The 26,678-nt window shown below is 39.4% G+C and overlaps 1 protein-coding gene across 1 annotated transcript in view; it reads right to left on the bottom strand.

Annotated features, from left to right (window-relative positions):
* Nubpl (nucleotide binding protein like) overlaps positions 1-26,678 on the bottom strand; it is a 212,567-nt gene that overhangs the window by 59,188 nt on the left and 126,701 nt on the right. The window lies entirely within an intron of this gene.

Below are 26,678 nucleotides of genomic sequence, written 5' to 3'. Positions count from 1 at the left end.
TTCAGGACTCCCCATGTACTCGTGTACACGGACTCACACACACACATACATGTTTTTAAAAAGACATACTTTTTGAGTGGATTTAAAAAAAAACAAAGACATAACAGTATTCAACATCTGCTGCCTGCATAGACACATACCGCTAAGAAATACTTCCATACACTGAGAGGCAAAGGCTGTAAAGTACTCTACTGAGCAAATGGAAGCCGCTCGTAGGCTGCCATAGCAGTTCTCCTACCCAACAGAGTAGATCTCAAAACAAAATGAATCAGAAATGACCAGAAGGCCTAATCACTGATAAGGGAACTATTCACCTGGAGGACATAACTATTGTAATTGATGCACCAAATATTGCAACTGCCAATTTTATTTTTAAAATATACATGAAAAGGCATAAAAGACTGCATACGCTCAGAGCTCAGGGAGTCCTGCGTAAGAGAAAGTGGAAAGAAAGTAGGAGTCAGAGGGGATGGAGGACACCAGGAGAACATGGCCCTCAGATGGACTAAACAGGCACATATGAGCTCACAGACACTGCAGCAGCAAACACAGGGCCTACACAGTCCATGCGTGCACCAGCTCCTCTGTGTACACATGATAACTAGTAACAGTATGTCTACGGGACTCCTGACTGCTCTGTGTACACATGATAACTAATAACAGTATGTCTACGGGATTCCTGACTGTTCTGTGTACACGTGATAACTAATAACAGTATGTCTACGGGACTCCTGACTGTTCTGTGTACACATAACTAATAACAGTATGTCTACGGGACTCCTGACTGCTCTGTGTACACATGATAACTAGTAACAGTATGTCTACAGGACTCCTGACTGTTCTGCGTACACATGATAACTAATAACAGTATGTCTACGGGGCTCCTGACTGTTCTGTGTACACATGATAACTAGTAACAGTATGTCTACGGGGCTCCTGACTGTTCTGCGTACACATGATAACTAGTAACAGTATGTCTACGGGGCTCCTGACTGCTCTGCGTACACATGATAACTAGTAACAGTATGTCTACGGGGCTCCTGACTGTTCTGCGTACACATGATAACTAGTAACAGTATGTCTACGGGACTCCTGACTCCTGACTGTTCTGCGTACACATGATAACTAGTAACAGTATGTCTACGGGGCTCCTGACTGCTCTGCGTACACATGATAACTAGTAACAGTATGTCTACGGGGCTCCTGACTGCTCTGCGTACACATGATAACTAGTAACAGTATGTCTACGGGACTCCTGACTGTTCTGTGTACACATGATAACTAATAACAGTATGTCTACGGGACTCCTGACTGTTCTGTGTACACATGATAACTAGTAACAGTATGTCTCACAGGGGCTCCTGACGTTATTCTGCATTACACATGATAACTAGTAACAGTATGTCACGGGCTCCTGACTGCTCTACATACATGATAACTAGTAACAAAGTATGTCCACGGGGCTCCCTGACTGCTCTCGCATTACATGATAACTAATAACAGTATGTCTACGGGGCTCCTGACTGCTCTGTGTACACATGATAACTAGTAACAGTATGTCTACGGGACTCCTGACTGTTCTGTGTACACATGATAACTAATAACAGTATGTCTACGGGACTCCTGACTGCTCTGTGTACACATGATAACTAATAACAGTATGTCTATGGGACTCCTGACTGCTCTGTGTACACATGATAACTAGTAACAGTATGTCTACAGGATTCCTGACTGCTCTGTGTACACATGATAACTAATAACAGTATGTCTATGGGACTCCTGACTGTTCTGTGTACACATGATAACTAATAACAGTATGTCTACAGGACTCCTGACTGTTCTGCGTACACATGATAACTAGTAACAGTATGTCTACGGGGCTCCTGACTGCTCTGCGTACACATGATAACTAATAACAGCATGTCTACAGGACTCCTGACTGTTCTGTGTACACATGATAACTAGTAACAGTATGTCTATGGGACTCCTGACTGCTCTGTGTACACATGATAACTAGTAACAGTATGTCTATGGGACTCCTGACGGCTCTGTGTACACATGATAACTAGTAACAGTATGTCTACGGGGCTCCTGACTGTTCTGTGTACACATGATAACTAATAACAGTATGTCTACGGGACTCCTGACTGTTCTGTGTACACATGATAACTAGTAACAGTATGTCTACGGGACTCCTGACTGCTCTGTGTACACATGATAACTAGTAACAGTATGTCTACGGGGCTCCTGACTGTTCTGCGTACACATGATAACTAGTAACAGTATGTCTACGGGGCTCCTGACTGTTCTGTGTACACATGATAACTAATAACAGTATGTCTACGGGACTCCTGACTGTTCTGCGTACACATGATAACTAATAACAGTATGTCTACAGGACTCCTGACTGTTCTGTGTACACATGATAACTAATAACAGCATGTCTACGGGGCTCCTGACTGTTCTGCGTACACATAACTAATAACAGTATGTCTACAGGACTCCTGACTGTTCTGTGTACACATGTTAACAGTATGTCTGTCCTGACTGTTCATGATAACTAATAACAGTATGTCTACGGGGCTCCTGACTGTTCTGTGTACACATGATAACTAATAACAGTATGTCTACGGGGCTCCTGACTGCTCTGTGTACACATGATAACTAATAACAGTATGTCTACGGCACTCCTGACTGTTCTTTGTACACATAACTAATAACAGTATCTACAAGAGTCCTGACTGCTCTGTGTACACATGATAACTAATAACAGTATGTCTACGGGGCTCCTGACTGTTCTGCGTACACATGATAACTAGTAACAGTATGTCTACGGGGCTCCTGACTGTTCTGCGTACACATGATAACTAGTAACAGTATGTCTACGGGGCTCCTGACTGTTCTGCGTACACATGATAACTAGTAACAGTATGTCTACGGGACTCCTGACTGTTCTGTGTACACATGATAACTAGTAACAGTATGTCTACGGGACTCCTGACTGTTCTGTGTACACATGATAACTAATAACAGTATGTCTACGGGACTCCTGACTGTTCTATGTACACATAACTAATAACAGTATGTCTAGGGACTCCTGACTGTTCTATGTACACATAACTAATAACAGTATGTCTAGGGACTCCTGACTGTTCTATGTACACATAACTAATAACAGTATGTCTAGGGACTCCTGACTGTTCTATGTACACATAACTAATAACAGTATGTCTAGGGACTCCTGACTGTTCTATGTACACATAACTAATAACAGTATGTCTATGGGGCTCCTGACTGCTCTGTGTACACATGATAACTAGTAACAGTATGTCTACGGGACTCCTGACTGCTCTGCGTACACATGATAACTAATAACAGTATGTCTATGGGACTCCTGGCTGTTCTGTGTACACATGATAACTAATAACAGTATGTCTACGGGACTCCTGACTGTTCTGTGTACACATGATAACTAATAACAGTATGTCTACGGGATTCCTGACTGTTCTGCGTACACATGATAACTAATAACAGTATGTCTACGGGACTCCTGACTGCTCTGTGTACACATGATAACTAATAACAGTTTGTCTATGGGACTCCTGACTGCTCTGTGTACACATGATAACTAATAACAGTATGTCTATGGGACTCCTGGCTGTGAGAAGGAATGTATATCTGACTCTTGTGCCTGCTGTTGGGATTCTTTCCCCTCCTGTGAGGTCACCATGTCCAACTTCATTATGACAGTTTTTGCTTTATCTTATATTTTATTTTGCCATGTTGGGCTGTTATCTCTTACAAGCCTGTTCTTTTCAATAAGAGACAGAAGGAAAGGGAGGGGAAGGAATAGGAAGGAAGGGAGGGGAGGAGAGAAGGGACTGGGAGGAGTAGAGGGAAGAGAAACTATAATCAGAGTGTATTATATGAGAAAACAATCTATCTTCAGTTAAAATAAAATACTGCATAGGTTCTGATACTATAATGGGAGACTTCAATATCCCGCTCTCACGTCTAGATAGACCTTACAAGTAAAAAGTCAGGAAAGAAACCTCAGAGTTAGATTATATCACAAGCCAATGAGATTAAAAAAGCAGAATGCTCTACTCGGAAGATAAGGAATATACATTATTTTTAGCAGCTGGAACCTATTCTAATGTTGACCTTATTACAAATCACAAAACAATCATTAATAAGTAAAAAAAAAAAGTACTTCCTGTATTCGATCAGACTACAGTGTAATAAAACTAGAAATCAATAACAAGACTGACCTCAGAAAACTCCATAAATATTTAGAGACTGAACAATACATTTTGTAAAGAATAATCAATGATTAAAGAACTCAAGAAGTTAAGATTTAAGTTGCTAGAGTCAAATGAAAATGAGAACACAACTTATCAGTACACATGGAACACAATCAAGGCCATTCTTCAAGCAAAGTTTAAAGCTGAAAGAATTTACATTAAAAACCCTGAAAGGGTTAACAGTGGACAGATGACTCAGTGGTGAAGAGTCCTGGTTCCTCTTCCAGAGGGCCCAAGTTTGATTCACAGAACCCTCCTGGTGCCTCATAACCATGTATAACTCCAGTTCCAGGGGATCTAACACCATCTTCCAGTCTCTGGAGGCACCAGGCATTCAAGCAGTATACAGACATATGTAGGCATACACTCATACATAAAACATTGAACTAAATTAAAAAATTTAAAGCTCATAAAGATTTCAATGAAATATTTTATAGTGCACCTGAAATCCCTAGAAAAGCAGGAATTGAGTAGACAGAGAGAAATACAGTGCAGAAGGAAAGGGATAAAATAAAGGCTAAAAGGATGATACATAGACCTGGCCAGACAGACAAAAAGCCAGTTATTTAACAAGACTGGTAAGATATACCTTTGACCAAACTAACCAAAAGAAGACTCAAATGAATAAATAAAAAGAAGAAAGGGGAAGTTGTTAGAACAGCTTCCAATAAAATTATATTATTTTCAGAGACTACTCTAAAAACTTTTATTTCAACAAACTAGAAAAATCCAGAAGAAATGGCTGCATTTCTAAATATCCATGACTTACCAAAACGAAAGCAGAAGATTCACAACCTAAACAAACCCACAAGAAACAATAAAATTGAGAGAATAATTAAAAATCTCTCTACAAAGAAAAGGTCTGGATCAGATGATAGGTTTACGGCCAAACGTTACCAAGCTGCCAAAGATCTAATACCAAAACTTTTCAACTGTTCTACAAAATAGAAAAGAAAGAAACACTACCAAACTCTTTTTATGACTCCAATATAACTCTAGTACTAAAACCTGGCAAAGGCATACACCCCCTAGAAGAAACTACAAACCAATCCATGTTATAAACACAGATGCAAAAAACATTCAACAACATACAAACTAAATTCAAACATTACTATCCTACATCAATATCAAGTTGACTTCGTCTTAATCCCAGGAATGCAAGGTTAGTTCAACAAATGCCAATCATATTAACAGACTTAAAGACAGAAATCGTATGATCATCTAAATGGATGCAGAAAGGCACTTGACAAAGTACAATATGACTATAATAAAAGTCCCAAAAGAACTAGGAATAGATGGGACACAACATAATAAAGACTATATATAAGCCTCTAACCACTATACTAAATGAGGAAAAATGAATATTATTTCCACTAAAATCTGGCATAGGCTTATTTTATTTATTTATTTATTTTTGGATTTTTTTATTAATCATTCCATTCATTTACATCTCAAATGATATCCCACTTCCTGGTTACCCCTCCACCAGCACCCGCCCCCCAATCCCATATCTGCAGTCCCCTCTACCCTTTGCCTGAATGAGCATGCTCTCCACCCACACTCTCCTGCCCCACCGCTCCAGCATCACCTACACTGTGGAATCATGCCTCCCCGGAACCTAACCAAGGGCCTCCTCTCCCTTTGCTGATCTGTATCTGGAGCCATGGACCCCTCCAGGCTGGTGCACTCGTGGTTGGTGTTCTAGACTCTGGGAGAACTGGGTGGTGAGGCCAGTCTATGTTCTTCTTATAATGGGGTTGCAATCCCCCTCTGCTCCTCCAGTCCTTCCTCCAGCTCCCCCACCAGGTTCCCTGAGCTCCTTCTGATGATGGTTGGCTCCAAGCACCATCATCTGCGTTAGTCAGTTGCAGGCCAGACTTCCTCAGAAACAGCCACACCAGGTTCCTGTCAGCAAGCACCTCTTGGCAACAGCAACAGTGTCAGGTTTAGTGTCTGCAGCTAGGATGGATCCCCAGGCGGGGCAGTCCCTGGCTGGCCCTTCCTTCAGTCTCTGTTTCATTTTTTGTTTGTTCTTCATTTGGACAGGAACATTTCTGGGTTAAAAATTTTGGGATGGGTGGGTGTTCCCATCCCTCGACCAGGGGACATGCCTATCTGCTGGACAAGGTCTGTACAGGATCTATCTCTGCTTTCTCTGTGCATTTCAGCTATAGTCATCCCAGTTGGGTCCTGGGAGCCTCACATTTCCCTGGTGTCTGGGACCCTCCAGTGACCATCCCCAGTTCCTCATGCCCCCTGCTACATATTTTTGTTCGATTTCCTGACCCTCTGTACCTCTCTTACATCTCCTCCAGATCCCGATGCTGCCAACTTCATTTCTTCCCCCTTCATTTCCCATCTCGGGTCCCCCTCTCCCTCCACCCCCCACAAACATCCTGTTCCTCCCTCAATGCAGGACTGAAACATCCACACTGTGGTCTTCCTTCTCCATATGTTCTGTGGGTTGTATTATGGTCATTGTGAGCTTTTGGGCTAATATCCACTTATTAGTGAGAACATACCATGTGTGTTCTTTTGTGTCTGGGTTACCTCACTCAGGATGATATTTTCTAGTTCTATACATTTGCCTATGAATTTCATAAAGTCATTGTTTTTGATAGCTGAGTAGTATTCCATTGTGTAGATGTACCACATTTTCTGTATCCATTCCTCTGTTGAAGGGCATCTGGGTTCTTTCCAGTTTCTGGCTATTATAAATAAGGCTGCTATGAACATAGTGGAGCATGTGTCTTTGTTATATGTTGGAGCATATTTTTGGTATATGCCCAGGAGTGGTATAGCTAGGTCCTCAGGTAGAACTATTTCCAATTTTCTCAGCAACCGCCAGACTGATTTCCAAAGTGGTTTTACTAGCTTGCAGTCTCAGCAGCAATGGAGGGGTATTCCTCTTTCTCCACATCATCACCAACATCTGCTGTCACCTGCATTTTTGATCTTAGCCATTCTGACTGGTGTGAGGTAAAATCTCAGAGTTGTTTTGATTTGCATTTCTCTGATGACTAAGGATGTTGAACATTTCTTTAAGTGCTTCAAAGCCATTGGAGAATCTTTGGTAGAGAATTCTCTATTTAGCTCTGTACTCCACCTTTTAATAGGGTTATTTGGTTCTCTGGAGTCTACCTTTGAGTTCTTTGTATATTTTGGGTACTAGCCCTCTACTGGATGTAGGGTTGGTAAATTATCTTCTCCCAATCTGTCAGTTGCCGTTCTGTCCTATTGACAAGTGTCCTTTGCCTTACAGAAGCTTGCAATTTTATGAGGTCCCAATTCTTGATCTTAAAGCATAAGCCATTGGTGTTCTGTTCAAGAAATTTTCCCCAGTGCCCATGTGTTTGAGGCTCTTCCCCACTTTTTCTTCCAATAGTTTGAGTGTATCTGGTTTTACATGGAAGACCTTGATCCACTTAGACTTAAGCTTTGTACAGGCTGATAAGAATGGATTGATTTGCATTCTTCTTCATGAAGACCACAGGTTGAACCAGCACCATTTGTTGAAAATGCTCTTTTTTCCACTGGATGGTTTCAGCTTCTTTGTCCAAGATCAAGTGACCGTAGGTGTGTGGGTTCATTTCTGGGTCTTCAATTCTATTCCACTGATCTACTTGCCTGCCTCTGTACCAATACCATGAAGTTTGGTTTTTGTTTTTTTTTTTTTTTAATCACTATTGCTCTATAGTATAGCTTGAGATCAGTGATGGTGATTATTCCAGAAGTTCTTTAATTATTGAGAATAGCTTTTGCTATCCTAGGTTTTTTGTTATAACAAAAGAATTTGAGAGTTGCTCTTTTTAACTCTGTGAAGAATTGAGTTGGAATTTTGATGGGGATTGCATTGAATCTGTAGATTGCTTTTGGTAAGATGGCCATTTTTACTATATTAACCCTGCCAATCCATGAGCATGGGAGATCTTTCCATCTTCTGAGGTCTTCTTTGATTTTTCTTCAGGGATTCGAAGTTATTGTCATACAGATTTTTCACTTGCTTGGTTAGAGTCATGCCAAGGTATTTTATGGCTATTGTGATGGGTGTCTTTTCCCTAATTTCTTTCTCAGCCTGTTTATCCTTTGAGTAGAGGAAGGCTACTAATTTGTTTGAGTTAATTTTATTTCCAGCCACTTTGCTAAAGTTGTTTATCAGCTGTAGTTCTCTGGAGGAACTTATGGGGTCACATAAATATACTATCATAGCATCTGCAAATAGTGATATCTTGACGTCCTCCCAATTTGTATCCATTTGATCTCCTTTTGTATCCCTTTGATCTCCTTTTGTTGTCTGATTGCTCTACCTAGAACTTCAAGTACTAAATTGAATAGGTAGGGAGAGAATGAGCAGCTTTATCTCGTTCCTGATTTTAATGGGATTGCTTTGAATTCTCTCCATTTAGTTTGATGATAGCTATTGGTTTGCCATATATTGCTTTTATTATATTTAGGTATGTACCTTGAGTTCCTGATCACTCCAATACTTTTAACATGAATGGGTATTGTATGTTGTCAAAGGGTTTTTTTTCTCCATCTAATGAGATGATCATGTGGGTTTTTTTATTCTTTGAGTTTGTTTATATAATGGATTAAGTTATTGGATTTCCATATATTGAACCATCCTTGCATCCCTGGGATGAAGCCTACTTGAGCATGACTGATAATCATTTTGATGTGTTCTTGGATTCAGTTTGCTAGAATTTTATTGAGTATTTTTGCACAGATATTCATAAAGGAGATTGGTCTGTAGTTCTCTTTCTCTGATGGGTCCTTTTGGGGTTTAGGTATCAGTGTAACTGTGGCTTAATAGAAATAATTTGGGAAGTATTCCTTCTGTTTCTATTTTATGAAATAGTTTGAGGAGTATTGGTATTAGATCTTCTTTGAATGTCTGATAGAATTCTGTACTAAAACCATCTGGCCCTGGGCTGTTTTTGGTTGGGAGACTTCTAATGACTGCTTCTATTCCTTGGGGGTTATAGGGCTGTTTAGATTATTTATCTGATGCCTATTTAATTTTGGTATCTGGTATCTGGTATCTGTACAAAAAATCATCCATTTCATCCAGGTTTTCCAGTTTTGTTGAGTATATACTTTTGTTGGAGGCTCTGATGATTTTTTTCAATTTCCTCAGATTCTGTTGTTATGTCTCCCTTTTTCTTTTCTGATATGGTTAATTTGGATACTCTCTCTGTGCCCTTTGATTAGTCTAGCTAAGGGTTTGTCTATCTTATTGATTTTCTCAAAGAACCAGCTCCTAGTTTTGTTGATTCTTTGTATAGTTCTTTTTGTTTCTACTTGGTTTGTTTCAGTCCTGAGTTTGATTATTTCCTGATGTCTACTCCTCTTGTTCTAGAGCTTTCAAATGAGCTGTTAACCTGCTAGTGTATGATCTCTCCAATTTCTCTATGAAGGCACTCAGAGCTATGAGTTTTCCACTTAGCACTGCTTTCATTGTGTCCCCTAAGTTTGGGTAGGCTATGCCTTCATTTTCATTGAATTCTAAAATGTCTTTAATTTCTTTCTAATCTTTCCTAATCAAGTTATCCTTGAATAGATAGTTCTTCAGCTTCCACATGTATGTGGGCTTTCTGTTGTTTTTGTTGCTACTGAAGACCAGCCTTAGTCCATGGTGGTCCAATAGAATACATGGGATTAATTCAATGTTCTTGTATCTGTTGAGGTTTGTTTTGTGTCCGAATATATGGTCGAGTTTTGATAAGGTACCATGAGGTTGTGAGAAGAAGGTATATTCCTTAGTTTTAGGGTGAATGTTCTGTAGATATCAGTTAAATCCATTTGGTTCATAACTTCTTTTAGTTTCACTGTGTCTCTGTTTAGTTTCTGTTTCCATGATCTGTCCATTAGTGAGAGTTGGGTGTTGAAATCTCCTACTATTATTCTGTGAAGTTCAATGTATGCTTTGAGCTTTAGTAACATTTCTTTTACAAATATATGTGGCCTTGCATTTGGGATGTAGATGTTCAGAATTGAGAGTTACTTTTGGTGGACTTTTTTTCCTTTGATGAGTATAAAGTGTCCTTTCCATCTTTTTTGATATTTTGGATGAAAGTCTATCTTGTTGGATAGACAAAATGGCTATTCCAACTTGTTTCTTAGGACCATTTGCTTGGAAAAATTTTCCCCATCCTTTTACTTTGAGGTAATGTCTGTCTTTAACTCTGAGGTGTGTTTCCTGTATGCAGCAAAATGCTGGATCCTGTTTATGTATCCAGTCTTTTAGCCTATGTCTTTTTATTGGGGAACTGAGTTCATTGATGATGAGGAATAGTGATTTTTCCTTCCTGTTATTTTTCTTGTTAGAGGTGGAATTATGTTTGTGTGTTTCTCTTCTTTTAGGTTTGTTGTGAAAAGATTAATTTCTTGCTTTTTCTTGGGTGTAGTTTCCCTCCTCACGTTGGATTTTTCCTTCTATTATCCTCTGTAGGGCTGGATTTGAGGAAAGTTACTGTCTCCCTCTTATTTAATACAATGCTCAAAGTGTTTGGGAAAGAAACACAACAAGAGAAATACATAAAAGGTTTTGCTGATACCATGATTCTTAAAAAGACTACATGGATTCCAACAAAACAAATAAGAAAAAACAACCCACTGAACTGGTGAACATTTTCAGTAAAGTAGCAGAATATAAAATCACATACCAACAATTAACTTGATGAGAAAGAAGCCAGGACAATTTTATTCATAGTAGCCTCAAATTTAAAAAAAAAGTCTAACATAACCAAAAGGAAGGAATGCATAAAAATGGAAAACTAAGATAGTTAAAAATAAACTGGAGACCCTAGACCTGCCATGCTTCTGGAATTAATATTGTAAATATAGCTATGTTACCAAAAGCAATCTACAGACTCAATGCAATTACCATCAATGTTGCAATGACATTCCTCACAAAACTACAAAAAAACTAATATATTTAATATGGAAATACAAAAGACCACGATGGCCAAAGCAATTCTAATAGGCAGATATAGCCAGAGGTATCACATTGTCAAATATCAAACTATACTACTGTAATGATAGTATGTAGAGCTGTAATGATAAAAACAGCATGGTACTGGCACAAAAGCAGACATTTACAACAATGGGACATTTACCCAGAAACAAACCCATACAACTGTGCACATTTAAATTTTGATGAAAGTGTTAAAAACTTTCATTTGAAAAAAGACAGCCTTTCAACAAATGGTGTTTACAAAATAATATATTCACATGGAAAATAAAATGAGATCTACATCTCTTACTCAGAACAAAATTCAATTCAAACTAGATGAAAGATAGTAATTTAAAATCAGAACCATTAAAACTGCTAAAAGCAAACATAGATAAAACAGTTCAGGACACATGTACAGGCAATAAATTTCTCTCAAATAGCACAGGAAATACCCCTCACAAAATTGACAAATGGGATTACATGAAATTAAAGTTTCTGCACGGGGGGTTGGGAATTTAGCTCAGTGGTAGAGCGCTTGCCTAGCAAGCGCAAGGCCCTGGGTTCGGTCCCCAGCTCCGGAAAAAAAAGAAAAAAAAAAAAAGTTTCTGCACGGTTAAAGACACAGTTAAAGAAACTAATGAACAGAAAGCCTACAGAGAATAAGAAAATCTTCACCAGCTATACTTCAGAAAAGAGGTTAACATTAAGAATATACAAAGAAATGCAAAATTGAACACTATAAACCCTGCAAACTCCTATCAAGAAATAGACCAATGATCTGCATACACAGTTGTAGAAAAATGAAAGACAAGCAACCAGTGTACTTTTCAAAATATTATTTCTTTTATTGACATTTTAAAATGATTATACCATTTCCTCCTTTCCTTTCCTCCATCCAAACCATATCATATACTGCTCCTTTCTCTTTCAATTCATGGCCTTTTTTATTACTTGTTGTTACATGGATATATGAATACAGACACACACACACACACACACACGCATACATATATATTCCTATATATAACCTGCTCAGTCTGTATACTATTATTCATATGCATGTTTTCAGGGCTGATCACATGGTATTGGGTAACGCCTTGGTGTTTTCTGACCTAGGACAACTATTTCTCCCTTTCTCAACATCTCTTAGTGGCCTGCAGACCTGTGTGTGGATCTGAGGCCTTTTGATCTTCCCCCATTGGAAACTCTATGTTTGATACTCACATTTAGGCATGTGCTAGATGAGATGTTATGGGTGTAGCCTCTGGTATTACTAAAGAGACATGACCACACAGCAAACTGATTCTCTGGCTCTTGAACTCTTTTTACCCCGCTTTCCCAGTGACCTCTGAAGCCTTAGGTTAGGGAGTAATATTATAAATGTACCCATTGAGACTGGGTTCCACAACTCTGCATTTTAATTGTTTTGTAGTTTTCTGTAATGATCTCCATCTATTGCAAAGAAAAGTTTTCTTGATGAGGGATAAAAACTCTATCTGTAGGTATAAGGACATTTAGATTGTAGATGCTGGTTTAGTAATGGTAATTGTAGATTCCAAGACCTATGACTTCACTACCCCTGAGTAGTTGGTTAGGTTTCCAGTGCTAGGCATAATTTTCCTCTTTTTGAGCAGATCTTAAGTCAATTAGAGATCTATTGGTTACTACAAATGTATGTGTGCTACTACTGCACCCACAGGGTTGTAGCGCCATGCTGGTTGTTGACGTGGTTCACAGGCATTGCAGGTAGCACTGCTGGTTGCTTTCATCCTTTGAAAGCCTGAGTTGCACTTTCTGGTACAATGAAATCTAGTCTTCAGGGAAAGGGCATTCAGGTCAATTATAGTTCAGGCATCTCTGGGCTATGCTTCTAAAGGGCATGGTGTCTTTAGCAATAAGAACTTAAACTTTCATCTCTGGGGGGCGGTGCACAACCAAAGGTAACAGCAATAGGCTGCATGTGTTCCAAATTGTTGGTCATCAGCAAGTCAAAAGAGGGATTCTCACATCTGGTGTTGGGGTTTTTGTTAGGTAGTCTTTGGCTTTTGTCATACTAGATGAGAAAATTCCTTTTTTTTTTGGTTCTTTTTTTCGGAGCTGGGGACCGAACCCAGGGCCTTGCACTTCCTAGGCAAGCGCTCTACCACTGAGCTAAATCCCCAACCCCGAGAAAATTCCATTTAAACTATGTATATTTAAACATAAAAATATATGTATTATTGAGTTTTTTAGGTAGGTAGTAAATAATATTACTCCATATTGACTTTTTCAAACATTCTCCTATATTCTTTTAAAAAATGTTCAACATCTCTACTTATCAGAAATATGAGAATTAAAACTACTTTGAAATTCTGTATGGCTTAAATTAGAATGGCTACTGTCAAGAAAACAAATGACACTAAATACTGGTGAGAATTTAGGGACAAAGAAACTATTATTTATTTTTAGTGAGAATAAACTAATACAACTATTATGAAAATCAGTGTGGGGACTTCTCAAAAACCTAAAATTATAATGAGTATATGACCCAATGATTTCACTCCTGGGCTTATCCCCAAAGGATGTCATGTCCTGCTTCAGAGACACTTTTACATATTTATTTGTTGCTGGTCTTTTCACAGCAGCAAAGAAATAAAACCAGCCTAGAAGTTCAAAAATTAATGGACACATAATGAAAATGTGGTACATATATACATTGTATACATATATCTATGTATGTCTATATATTCAATGGAATTTTATTTACTCATTAAAAAACTGAACTATGAAACATGGAGAAAATGGATGGAACTGGAAAACAGTATTTTCAGTATTGAAACTTGGCCTCAGAAGGACACAAACCATATATTCTATCTTATATATAGATCTTAGACTCTAATTGTTAAATATATGTTTCCATGTAGAAGTAAATATGGCTGATAGTTAGGAGAATAGAGACAGGCCATGCCAATAGGGAAAAGTATGCTTTAGAGGAGGGCTGTGGTAATGACAGAACAAAGCAGAAGGGGAAATACTAGGGGTGAAGAAGGGGAGAGAATCAACTAAAATGACGTATGTATACAAACCTCTATGGAAACCTACTGTTTTATAAGCCAATAAAAATTTTATTTTTTTAAATTTTTTATTTTTAGTTTTTTAAACTATTAAAAAAGAAAATGATATTCCATGAATTCCCAAAGCAAGCATGGGCAAATATGTTCATATCTGATTTTAAGCCAAGTAGTTAAAAAAATTCATCAAGGGATATCGTGACTATAAATATATAAATACTGAAAGAGAATCCAATTTCATAAATCAAATACTACTGCACATAAAAGGAGACATAGGCCCCTATATAAATGATTTTTGCTAATGTCTCATACAAATAGACCAGTTTCCCTGACTTCTACCAAATCGACAACAACAACAAAAATTGAGAGTGGAATAAGACAAACTAGAGTAGACTAGGACTTAAAAGTCCTATCTATGTGAAGGAAAGAAGTGCAGGCCGACAGGAACCGGATGTAGATCGCTCCTGAGAGACACAGCCAGAATACAGCAAATACAGAGGCGAATGCCAGCAGCAAACCACTGAACTGAGAACGGGACCCCCGTTGAAGGAATCAGAGAAAGAACTGGAAGAGCTTGAAGGGGCTCGAGACCCCATATGTACAACAATGCCAAGCAACCAGAGCTTCCAGGGACTAAGCTACTACCCAAAGACTACACATGGACTGACCCTGGGCTCCAACCTCATAGGTAGCAATGAATATCCTAGTAAGAGCACCAGTGGAAGGGGAAGCCCTTGGTCCTGCCAAGACTGAACCCCCAGCGAACGTGATTGTTGGGGGGAGGGAGGCAATCGGGGGAGGATGGGGAGGGGAACACCCATAAAGAAGGGGAGGGGGAGGGGTTAGGGGGATGTTGGCCCGTAAACCGGGAAAGGGAATAACACTCGAAATGTAAATAAGAAATACTCATGTTAATAAAAAAAAAAAAAAAAAAAAGTCCTATCTATGCAACATTCCACCTAACAGTGGCAGAAGGTGTTCTCTTCATTGGTTTATAAAACCTTTGCTGAAGTAGATCTTTTCAGGTCTTGTTAAATAAGATTAAACAAACATAAAACAAACACAAAATAATTTCTTGCATCTTATCATACCAATCGACTTAAAAGAACAACAAACAACAATGGAGCTATAAAAATATACAGTCTAAGATTAATAATGCTTTTTAGAATAAGGAGTAAAATCAGGAGATAAATTTTGAAACACCTAGAATCACATATAAATCTGTGGACTAAAGTAATCATAAGAAGAAACTGTACAGCTATGAACACCTATGTTATAGAAGAACGATCTGAAATAAATAACCTTATGATAAAACCTGAGAATTAGCAAAAATGGCAAACTCACCAACCACAAATCAATAATGCAGATCAGAACAGAAGTAAATAAAGGACCCATAAAACAAAGAGTTGGTCCTTTGAAATGATCAGCAGGTATGACATGCCCTCAGGCAAACCAATGATAAAGAAAACAAGAAAAAACAATGTGAATTACCATAGTAAAGCTATAATCGACAAGACTAAAGCCAATATCATACTGAATAGATAAAGACCAGAGAGCATTTCCTTTATGACCAGTAACAAGAAAGAAGAGTGTGCCCATTCTTATCCCCATATTCAATAAACTATTTGAAATTTCAGCCAGAGCAATCAGGCATGAGAAATTAAACACAAATAAGAAAAACAAACAGCTGAGTAATATCAAAAACAACGAGTTTATGAAATTCGTAGGCAAATGGTTGGAACTGGAAAATATCATCCTGAGTGAGCTAACCCAATCACAGAAAGACATACATGGTATGCACTCATTGATAAGTGGCTATTAGCCCAAATGCTTGAATTACCCTAGATCCCTAGAACAAACGAAACTCAAGACGGATGATCAAAATGTGAATGCTTCACTCCTTCTTTAAATGAGGAAAAAGAATACCCTTGGCAGGGAAGAGAGAGGCAAAGATTAAAACAGAGACTGAAGGAACACCCATTCAGAGCCTGCCCCACATGTGGCCCATACATATACAGCCACCCAATTAGACAAGATGGATGAAGCAAAGAAGTGCAGACCGACAGGAGCCGGATGTAGATTGCTCCTGAGAGACACAGCCAGAATACAGCAAATACAGAGGCGAATGCCAGCAGCAAAACCACTGAACTGAGAATAGGGACCCCGTTGAAGGAATCAGAGAAAAGAACTGAAGAGCTTGAAGGGGCTTGAGACCCCATATGTACAACAATGCCAAGCAACCAGAGCTTCCAGGGACTAAGCCACTACCTAAAGACTATACATGGACTGACCCTGGACTCTGACCTCATAGGTAGCAATGAATATCCTAGTAAGAGCACCAGTGGAAGGGGAAGCCCTGGGTCCTGCTAAGACTGAACCCCCAGTGAACTAGACTGTGGGGGGGAGGGCGGCAATGGGGGGAGGGTTGGGAGGGGAACACCCATAAGGAAGGGGAGGGAGGCAGGGGGATGTTTGCTCGGAAACCGGGAAAGGGAATAACACTCGAAATGTATATAAGAAATACTCAAGTTAATAAAAAAAAATAAAAAATAAAAAAACACAAAATCAAGATGAACAGAAAAAAAAAGAAAAACAAACAGCTATCTGTAACTTTTCAAAAGTTTTTTATCATTGATTATACTGATTTTTATAAAAGGCCTTCTACCCTGCATCTATTAACATGAATATGTGATTTTGTACTTGATTCAGTTCCTGTGCTATATAACATTAAATGATTTGCACATGTTAATGTGCATCTTTGTATCCTTGGATTAGAATCAACTTGATTGTGGTGAAGGATCCTTTTAATGCATGTTAAATTCAATTTTTATGTATCTTATAAGAATCAGGGCACTAGTTTTCTTTTTAAAATTTTGTCACTGAGATAATACTGCTAGGTACAATGAATTTAAAAGTCAATTTAACTTTTTCCAGATGATATGGTTCTATACATACAGTATCCTAAGAGTCCAGTAGGAGATTCTTGAAACTTAAGCTTTGCCACGTTAGAACTTACATTCTAAAGTTAATGTAAAAACCCAGGGGAGCTGTCCAAACAATGGAACATGTAAGACTGCTCATATGGAACTTAATGAGCCATGTTGATGGGAACCTGAAAGAACACCAAGGGAACATAGACAGTGGCCCCTTTCTGTGAGATTTCTGACAGGAACAGAACTTCTATCGGAACTGGTCTAAGTAATATTAGTATGGTACTCTGTCAACAAAGAAAACAGTAAAACCTGGCTGCTTTCTGCCTGCCCTGAGAATCTGACTGAGGCTGATACAGGAGTGAGGACTGATTAGCTTGTCAGGATATTTGAGATATTGTAGCTGTGTGAGCTGTGATGTTGCTGCCACTCACCACTCTCACCCAGTTCTACAGTGGGAGGGGGGAAACATGCAGTCTGGTGAGGAGAAGAGCATAAGAAAGTTTAAAGTTTGCAAGCAAGGGGGTATGGGAAACGAAGCTGCCATTCTTACAGAGATTGCCCCATTAAAGAGAATCCTCCTGCTCTGTAATAACAAGAGACTTGCAGACAAGCTCCAATCCACCAAAGACGGAATCCAATCACTCATGGAATCCAAATGTATTGGAGTGGAGAAAACTCAGTTGTAGGTTGATGTCAAGGAGAAACATGATTGGACAGTAAAGAGTGGGGTGGGGACAACGTTTTTGTAAGGCAGGAGAGAAGAGGAAGGAGGAGATGAAGATGAGTCTACAGAGGAGGATGGTTCAGATTAGGTGAACTAGATTGATTTTCTCTTGTCTAGGTGGGCGGTTTATATCTTTAAAAATTGGCAGTGAATTTATTGTGTGGATGAATTGTTGACTGAGAATCTGACATGTAAATCTAATTGCTAAACTACAAGTTTCTGGGACTTTGATTCTACCATGCTAAAGAGGACAGTGTGTGAAAGAAATGGCTGAGAGGCAGTTGGAGCATGCGGATCTGGTTCTGTTGCCGACGTGGAGAAAAATGTGCAGGGCCCACAGAATGAGGTGTGTGTGTGTGTGTGTGTGTGTGTGTGTGTGTGTGTGTGTGTGTGTGTGTGTGTGTGTGTGTGTCTGTGTGTGTGTCTGTGTGTCTGTGTGTGTGTGTGTGTGTGTGTGTGTGTCTGTGTGTGTGTGTGTGTGTGTGTGTGTCTGTGTGTGTCTGTGTGTGTGTGTCTGTGTGTGTGTGTGTGTGTGTGTGTGTGTGTGTCTGTGTGTGTGTGTGTGTGTGTCTGTGTGTCTGTGTGTGTGTCTGTGTGTCTGTGTGTGTGTCTGTGTGTCTGTGTGTGTGTCTGTATGTGTGTGTGTCTGTGTGTGTGTGTGCACACGCATGTGCGTGTGTGTATACTGTGGGTATAGTGTGTATATAGTGTGTCTGCCCACACTTGCATGCATGAGTGTGACTGCATGAGCATGCATGTATGCATGTAGTTTTGTGTCTGCATTAATTCAATACCTGCAGAAGTCAGATTAAAACATCAAATTCCATTGATGTCACAGGAGGATGTGATCTTCTGATGTGGGTGCAGGGAACAAGCTCAGATCTACTGTAGAAGCAATATGAGGTCTTAGTTTCTAAGCCATCTCTCAGCCCCTGTACTGACACTTTTAAATAACAGAGGAACGTCTAGGGGTACGGGCCCTTTGAAGTTAGGCCGGAATGCATTGTGCACTATGAAATGGCTGTGAGTCAGTGGGGACAGATGGTAGAAGTGTGCTTGAGGAGTGATGTCAGGGTCAGGTAGACAAAAGGTAGGTTTGTGATGGTAGATACTGACTGTGAGTTTGACAGGGTCTGGATGTCTCTGGTACAAGTCTCTGGGCATAAGTTGGGGATTTTCAGATTAGACAACTGAGTTCGGAAACACAGTGAGTGACTGGGGAGAGCAAATGGGCACTGGCATTCATCACTCCCCACTGCCTGATGAGACTCAATGTGACTAGATATTGCTAGGGTCTGCTGCCACGGCTGCCCCACCATGATGAACTGCACCCTTGATTTGTGAGCCAGAACAAAGGCAGGGGCCTTTAAGTTGCTTTTATCAGGATATTTTATCACGGCAATAAGGAAGGTTTGAAATGAACAAACGAGCGAAGCTGCCTACAATTAATTTGTCATGGCAAAGGGCCAAACCTGAAATAAGTTTCCAGATGTGCAGCACTAGATGGTAGGGAAAAAGAAAAGGAAACTGCCCCCACCTTTCCAATGGGGAAGCAGCAGTCTAAGAGTGTCTCTGACAGGCATGGTAAAGGGTAGGTGCAGGCCAAATGCACCTAACTCTCACTATCCCCTGTGCTGTGGGGAAGACACAGGGCAGGATGCATCAGTCACTGGAAAAATATATATCTATCATGGACCCTGTGTGAACAGTGGTTTATAAGCCCATAATGAATCTGGAATAGCCCTGCTGCTGGTAACAACTTTAGTTGTTACAGTGTGCTAACTATACACACTATTTGCACCTTGTGAGGATGTTGGTATTTAAAAAAAAAAACCCTACTATGCCTCCAGTCACATCTAGCACTGGACAGCTATATGCTGTGCATAACTGACAGCCATAATAAATGACTGTTATCATATTGTATAGCATGATATAGTTTGTTATCTTCTGTAGAACAGACTTTTACTTCAAAGGGGAATGGAAACAGCATATGGTCTTCTCTAGCATTCAAGTTTTCGTATCTTTCACTGAATCGAGGGGCTACACCACGGGCGGACCTCTACCATCTGGGCAGGTGGAAGGGCAACCTGATGCCCACAGAATGAGGGAACGGTTAAACACGGCACTCGATGCACATTGCCACAGCTGAGCAACGTATAACTGGGTGACATTTTATCACGCTTTTTTTAATAAGAGGGCTCATAATTTTACAGTCTCATCTCTTCTATGCATTTATTTATAAAGTATTAGTTCCCTCTTCATAGAAAGTATAATTATATGTATTTCATTGACATTCACATGAGCCAAGAACTGTTTGCCAAATTTTCATATCACATATAAACATACCTCATAAACGTTAACCTCTACTTATCTAGATATAAGAAACAGAGTAGGCAAGATATGACATTAATTATCCAAACTACAAATATTTTTATATAAATGCTATGAGGGATTTTGACATTTTGTAAATTTTTCTGAAGCTTTGCTAACAGAGCTAATTTTCTCATACACGAGCCTTTGAAATACATTAATAATAGGAATGCCAACTGAATTTTAAATACCTCTGCTAGGCAACAGTAGCATGTATTATTGATTGTATATATGAATAATGCTCTTAAGATTCAACAGCTTTTCAAGCCTTGGCGCACTCAATTCCTGGGCATCACCCCATCTGCCAACCATAAGAAGTCCAGGAACTTAGTGGTGGCCAAGAAGTCAGCACCACCCCACAGAACTGATACTCCAGTATCAGTCAACAGCAAATATAAAGAAGCTATCAAATGTTAGTAAGTGTTCTGTTACACTTCAGTGTAAACGAAACTTGAATGTCAAAGGAAACATACATTAGTGATCTGGGGAAGGAAATTCCTAGACAGAGAGAATAGCATACATCTAAGAACCATGGTAAGAAGGAAATAAACTTGGGAGGGTCAAAGGACAGCAGAGGCTAGCATGGCGAATCTGAGGAGAGTGGAAGTCAGGCTCAGTAGAACCCTGACGCTCTGAGTTACAGCCTAAATAAAATGGCATTTTTGTTTTGTTTGTTTGTTGTTTGTTTTTGATACTTAATGGCAGATTTAAACATATATGAAAGAAAAGAAAAAAAATGACTGTGTACAACTCATCGGTTTCCATAATTATTTACTCAACCACTCCTGTTTGTAAGCTTTGCTGTTTCCTATCCACCCTTCAAACTGCTTGTCAATACACATACTTTGCCATGTACCTCAAAAAGAACTCCCACTGAAAGATGACCAGTCTTTATAATCTATGGGTTATCCTGTTTGGCTTTTTTCCCCCCTCTTACTATTGGGGAGGGAGGAGCCTTTTTTATAGTTTTTCCCAGACTTAATGCATTCTCCATGTCAGCTCTTTTTGTTTGTAATTGTTATTTCACAGAGCACTAAAAAGCCAAAGCTGAGTCTGGATGCTTAATCATAATCACGTTTAAGATTTCTCAAACACTACTCCCCAGTCTGTCGTGGGCTTCAGCCAGCAAGCAGATAAATTACAACCTCTCCCTCACGTTATAAGTGGTATAGAGTACCTAATTAGGTTATATTGTTTTATAAAGTTATAAAATGATAATATTAAAATCATATTCCCTCTTTACTTAGCTGAAATGCTTCTATAGAGAAAAACTTTCCTTTAGTCATGTATTTTGTTAAGAATAACAAGTATTTAGTTACAGGATAAACAGAACACTCGATTTTGTGTATTTCAAATTTAGAATGAATGAGTTTTGTGCCTAATACAATGGGATGTGCAGTCAAGAAGTGTTTAATGGCTATTTTAGCTTTTTGAAGAGCAGCCACATTTGGAAAGTAACCCCAGCAGCTAACTGATGTTCTATAGTTATAATCCAGGAAAGAAAAATTATGAATGAGTCTTAAGACTGAGAATGGTCAAGGGGAGGGTGTTTCTCTAGATACATGTAGTCCTGGGTTGAATATCCCTGGCACTGGAAAGAGAGAGGGAAGGAGGGATGGAGGGGACAGATAGAGGGAGAGAGGGACCTGATTATCTGACTTCAGCAACATGATTTTTGAGAAACACTGGGAAGAACAGGCTTAGGAAACAGTATCAAACCTTGCTTTGACCTAGTGAAATTAAATAGATATGTACTGTCATCATTACTGTCTGTCTGTAGTTTTACGTCAACTTGACACAAGCTAGAGTTGTCAGAGAGGAAAAAGCCTCAACTGAGAAAATGCCTCCATAAGAACAAGCTGTAGGCAAGCCCCTAGCGTCTCTTCTTAATTTGGTGATTGATGTGGGAAGGCTCATCCCATTGTGGGTAGTCCCACCCATGGGCTCATAGTTCTGGGTTCTATAAGAACGCAGGCTGAGCAAGACTGAAGAGCAGACTGGTAAGCATCACCCCTCCATGGTCTCTGCATCAGCTCCTGCCTCCAGGTATCCTGCCCCGCTTGAGTTCCTGTCTCAGCGTCCTTCAGTGATGAGCAGTAATTAAGAGAGTAAAAGCTGAATAAACCTTTTCTTCCCCAACTTGCTTTTGGTCCTGGTGTTTCATCACAGCAACAGAAACCTACCTAAGTCAGTATCCTACCCCAAAAAACTAGTGTTCCAAAATTTAAAAATAAAACACTGCCTTATGGTTTTAAAATATATACATTTTACAAGCTGGGTGTGGAGCTGCATGCGTTTATTCTCAACATATATACATACACATATGTATATGTATATACATATGTATATATATGTGTGTGTATTTGTATACATATGTATATATGTGCACATTTATGCTTTTAACTAAAATAAAAATACAAGACAGAATTAATGTCTCCTTTTTATTTGACATAATTTCTCACTTTTCCTCCTACTGTAGTATATAAACAAAAGATGTACCAGGTAAAAACATCTGAAAGGAGAAAAATGAATACTTTGCCTCTGACTCTCAGCCCCTCACATCAGCTAAGATCACTACAAGCAGATAGGCTATACAAGCAGTCATAAACCAGAGCAAAGGACGAGTGGAACTCAAACCAATAGCCAATCAACAAACACTAACATCTAGTCTTGGAAAATATGGAAACACTGATTCACTTTTAGAAGCTAATTTTGCATTCCTAATTGAAAACTAGTAAAATTCCAATTACACTGTTGATATTCTGCCTTTCCCTACAAAAAGAGAAGACAATGGGATATTTAAGGGAGAAAGTAAAGAAAGCTCAACATCCCTGAGAGAAAAGATGATTGACAATACTTTCTAAATGGCCAAAGATCTAAATTCTCACATAACAAAGGAATGCATGCTAGACAGAGAGCAAGATAGCATGATTGCCTGTGCAAGACCAACACAAGAGCAAGCCGTCAGCACTGCAGCATGGATGCAGGAGATGCTCATGAAGCCCCACCTCTAGCTAAGAAGTTACAGGCAGTGGGTGGCTGCTGGGAAGAGAGAGTCTGCCTTCTGCAGGGCTGTGGCCCTGCTCGTGTTCTACAGGGTGCCTCCATACCTCTGCGCATGCTAGCAGCACTTATCTGTGAATTGTTATTGCTTTTTTAAAAAGAGCACATGAAACTAAGAGAGGGGCATTTGAAGGGACTTAGGAGAAGTAGGGAGGACTGGAAAGTAGACATAGTCAAGGTTCATTGTATACACATGTGAAACTGTCAAAGAATAAGTAAAATATACATTTAAAAATAATATGCAAAAATGATTTCTACAAATAAAAATTTTCGATTGTAACATTTGATGATTTATAGAGTATTTGAATTATTGTTAAGATTAAAGTGATAAAATTATGTCATCATTCATATGCATTTTTTATGAATAATAAATATATCCTATTGGTTTCTATGAGGCCTTTAATTACATTTATGTGTGATATACCTTATTGAATAACCAGGTCTGTTTAAATTTTTCAATATCAGTGCCGCCCCATAACTGCCAACTCACTCAAGGAGTAGGGGCCGTATCTGCACCACTTGACAGCAAAGAGAAACACAGTCTAAACTTGCTGCTCAAATATCTCAGTAATTACACAGTTAAGGTAGACAGAGAGAACCTAGGGGAAAGAGACTGGGGTCATTTACAAAGACTTGAAAATAAGAGCACTTAAGCTATGGGGAAGGGGTGAAAACTGCATACATACTTTCAATACAGTACATGCATTAATGTATATAAAGTAATTCTATTGTCCTTCATGGAGCACAATATATTGAGTATTCTGTGTGCATTTTATTTTTAAATGCTTTTCTTGACATTTATTTTTAAAGAAACATAATTAAGTGCTTTATGCTTTTGTGTGTTTCTCTTGCTCAGAACCATCATGAATGTTTAAATGCAAATTGGTTCCATCAAACATCTTCACAGATGACAAATTGTATTGTGAATATCAATTATTCAAAAATGCATAGTCAGAAGATTCCAAACTGCTTGTTTAAAGAGGTACAAACACAGACATATCAATTCATGCACTTTGTAATACAAAGAAGGTTTTTAATATTTATATATGTGACATATGCCTGAATGAAGCCTCTAAGCCTCAAGCTTCATGCTAATCTTTCATTTCCCAGCTAAGAAATGTTTCATTTCTCTGTCTCTCTACTTTCATCCTTCCTTCTCTCTTGCCCTCCCTCCCTCTCTGCCCCACCCCCTCACTACATTCTTTCCTCACTATCTCTCTAGTTAATGGCTAACCCTACCCTTACCTGAAATAAAAAGGAAAAAAAAAATCTTTACTGTCCATCTCACTGCCTTAACCTGGGTAAGAGACAAAGTTATGACTGAGACACCTATCTTCATCTTTTAATCTTTCCAATCACGGCTTCTTTTATCTCCCCTTAAATGCTCCACTAAAGCTTCCTCTGTGTTACAAGAATCACCACAAAGTAGTTTCTAGGACATAGGATTGCAACTTTAACTTTTTCAAATCCTACTTTTAATGATGGGTCTTAAACACTTTAACCTCCCTTTAGCCCACCATCCACCAGAGGTAGTGGGAAAGAAAGGATATGGGGGGAGTAGACCTGTTTAGAAATGGTTTTTTGGAGCAACTCGCATCTGTGTTGTCAGGAAATCAGCAGTCCGGTTCACAGGTCAGCAACTGAAGCTGGATCCACTCACAAACACTTTATGGATGCACCAGAAGTCCAGTTTGGCAGAGTCAGGTTAGCAACAGAGGTGACAAGACCTAGCACAGACAGCCAGGCCTCAGCCTCTACATAAGTTGGCAGGAGGGATCAGGAAGGAAAAGTTGCCAGGGAAAGTTCTCCACTGTGCCTCTCTCAGTGAAGAGAGATACAAGACCAACAAAGGTTGCACAGCTAACTCTAGAAGCAAGCCAAGCTCAGCCTCCATCACTGTCTGTCAAGTCATTTTATATCCCTCCAAGCATCACATGTCCTCCATGGGTCTTACATCAACACCAACACCAGCTGACATCACTTTGCCAATCAGCCCCAGTCTGCAGAAGCAGCAGGAAACTGCAGCTCACCACCCAAAGTGGTTTTGGTGCATTTCTCTGTATGGAGTCCTGACAAATGGTGCTCAACTATACAATGTAAGGCGAACCAATACTTCTGTGTCATTAGTAAAGAATCCTTTCATCTTCTTGCTTTAGCAAAACATCCTTTCACTTGTGTCTGCTTCAGTGAAATGTTCCTTCACGAGTCTGCCTCAGCCTTTCACCTGTGTCCACTTCAGGAACACACGCCTTCATGTGTCTGCCCCAGCAAAACACCATCCAACACAACTGACTTTCTAAAGAACCCTTAGGTTTCCACTTCGTAGGACGGCCTAACTCCAACTACTCTATCGTGGTTTGGATAAAAATGGCTCCCATAGGCAGGATGGCATCATTGGGAGCTATGGCCTTGTTGGAGTAGGTGTGGCATTCTTGGAGAGAGTGTGTCACTGGGAAGGGGAGGCTTTGAGATTTCGGGTGTTCAATCCAGGCCAGTTTCTCACACTCTTCCTGCTGTTTGCCAATTCAGATGTAGGACCCTCAGCTACCTCTCCATGTCTGCCTCCATACTGCTATGCTTCCCACCATGATGATAATGGACTAAACCCTTGAACCATAACTCAGCCCTCATTAAATGCTGTCCTTATAATGAGTTGCTGTAGTCATGGTGTCTCCTCACAGCAACAGAAACCTAAGCCATACTCTGAGTGCGCTGAATTAAATAGAACCTGAATTTCAGGGAATATGGACTCTGGGAAAACTCTTGTCAAAGTTGAAGATATTTACTGTCCAACTACATCACAAGTTCCATACACGAGTGGGTGACAAAATTCACTCATTAGAACCACTTAAGATTCATGAACTGGAAGCTGAAGAGGTGGCTCAGCAACTAAGAGTACGTGCTGCTCCAGGAGATCCAAATTCTGTCCCTAGCACATACGTTGGGGCACTCACAACTCAACTGGCTCTAACTCTAGTCATGGAGGATCTGATAGTGTTCATGGGCACTCGTATTCATGTGCACATACCTACACTCAAATACAGACACATAGATATGAAACAAAAACATTTAAATATGAAAAGATTCTTAAATTGATTAGTTAATTGAAAGTCGAAAAGAACTGGCTGCTGGGATATCACTACCATCCTTGAAGAACAGTCGGACCTCACCTGTTTAAAGGGTTATGTAAACATACACGACTGCATAAGCCACTGAAAATGCCAATTTCACTTTACTGAGGCATTAATTCCATATTTTTACTTAATTCAACATACCTTC

This window comes from Rattus rattus, chromosome 7 (genome assembly GCF_011064425.1).
Source record: "Rattus rattus isolate New Zealand chromosome 7, Rrattus_CSIRO_v1, whole genome shotgun sequence".
NCBI classification, from domain to species: domain Eukaryota; kingdom Metazoa; phylum Chordata; class Mammalia; order Rodentia; family Muridae; genus Rattus; species Rattus rattus.
This window is presented reverse-complemented; position numbering and strand designations above follow the sequence as displayed.